The sequence below is a fragment of the Octopus sinensis genome, linkage group LG28 (genome assembly GCF_006345805.1).
Source record: "Octopus sinensis linkage group LG28, ASM634580v1, whole genome shotgun sequence".
Taxonomy (NCBI): Eukaryota; Metazoa; Mollusca; class Cephalopoda; order Octopoda; family Octopodidae; genus Octopus; species Octopus sinensis.
Genome location: NC_043024.1, coordinates 7,274,817 through 7,276,790, shown reverse-complemented (window position 1 = coordinate 7,276,790; position 1,974 = coordinate 7,274,817).

Sequence of the window (1,974 nt, the reverse complement as noted above, 5' to 3'; positions counted from 1 at the left end):
CTCACGCTTCTCTCTCTCTCTCTCACGCTGTCTCTCTCTCTCTCACGCTGTCTCTCTCTCTCTCACGCTGTCTCTCTCTCTCTCACGCTGTCTCTCTCTCTCTCACGCTGGCGGTCTACTCTCTCTCTCTCTCACGCTTGTCTCTCTCTATTCTCTCTCACGCGTCTCTCTCTCTCTATCTCACGCTGTTCTCTCTCTCTCTCTCCGCTGTCTCTCTCTCCTCTCTCACGCTCTCTCCTCTCTCGCCCGCTGTCTCTCTCTCTCCACGCTGTCGCTCTCTCTCACGCTGTCTCTCTCTCTCTCACGCTGTCTCTCTCTCGCTCTCACGCTGTCTCTTCTCTCTTCACGCGTCTCTCTCTCTCTCACGCTGTCTCTCTCTCCTCAAGCTCTTGTATCTCTCTCTCTCACGCTGTCTCTCTCTTCTCACGCTGTTCTCTCTCTCTCTCATGCTGTCTCTCTCTCTCTGTCTCTCACGCTGTCTGCGCTCTTCTCTCTCACGCTGTCTCTCTCTAGTCTCTCACGCTGTCTCTCTCTCTCTCTCACGCTGTCTCTTCTCTCTCTCTCTCACGCTGTCTCTCTCTCTCTCTCTCACGCTGTCTCTCTCTCCTATCTCTCTCACGCTGTCTCTTCTCCATCATGCTGTCTCTCTCTCTCTCACGCTGTCTATCCTCTCTCTCTCTATCACGCTGTCTCTCTCTCTCTCACGATCTCTCTCACGCTGTTCTCTCTCTCTCTCTCACGCTGTCTCTCTCTCTCTCTCACGCTGTCTCTCTCTCTCTCTCACGCTGTCTCTCTCTCTCTCTCACGCTGTCTCTCTCTCTCTCTCACGCTGTCTCTCTCTCTCTCTCACGCTGTCTCTCTCTCTCTCTCACGCTGTCTCTCTCTATCACGCTGTCTCTCTCTCTCTCTAACGCTGTCTCTCTCTCTCTCACGCTGTCTCTCTCTCTCTCACGCTGTCTCTCTCTCTCTCACGCTGTCTCTCTCTCTCTCACGCTGTCTCTCTCTCTCTCTCATGCTGTCTCTCTCTCTCACACACTGTTTCACTCTCTCTTGCTTTCGCTGCCACTCGCTCTCTTACGCGCTCTCATTCACTCACCCACTCTCTCTTGCTTTCGCTCGCTCTCACTCACACTCGCTCTCTCTCTCTCTCTCTCACGCTGTCTCTCTCTCTCTCTCACGCTGTCTCTCTCTCTCTCACGCTGTCTCTCTCTCTCACGCTGTCTCTCTCTCTCTCTCTCTCTCACGCTGTCTCTCTCTCTCTCTCTCTCACGCTGTCTCTCTCTCTCTCTCACGCTGTCTCTCTCTCTCTCACGCTGTCTCTCTCTCTCTCACGCTGTCTCTCTCTCTCTCACGCTGTCTCTCTCTCTCTCTCTCACGCTGTCTCTCTCTCTCTCACGCTGTCTCTCTCTCTCTTATGCTGTCTCTCTCTCTCTCACGCTGTCTCTCTCTCTCTCTCACGCTGTCTCTCTCTCTCTCTCATGCTGTCTCTCTCTCTCACACACTGTTTCACTCTCTCTTGCTTTCGCTGCCACTCGCTCTCTTACGCGCTCTCATTCACTCACCCACTCTCTCTTGCTTTCGCTCGCTCTCACTCACACTCGCTCTCACTCACACTCGCTCTCACTCACACTCACTCTCTCTCTCACTCACTCTCTCTCTCACTCACTCGCTCTCTCACTCACTCGCTCTCTCACTCACTCGCTCTCTCACTCACTCGCTCTCTCTCTCTCACTCGCTCTCTCTCACTCACTCGCTCTCTCTCACTCACTCGCTCTCTCTCACTCACTCATTCACTCGCTCTCACTCACTCACTCACTCACTCGCTCTCCCTCTGTCTGTCTCCCTCCACTTACATCTCCTCCCACTTTACCTACTTTGTTGCACTTTCACTTTCTAAGGTGTTCGTTTTAATTGTTTCAATATCTTCACTTCAAAATTGTTTCTCTTTGTCATTGATCCCTCTCTAACCCTAAT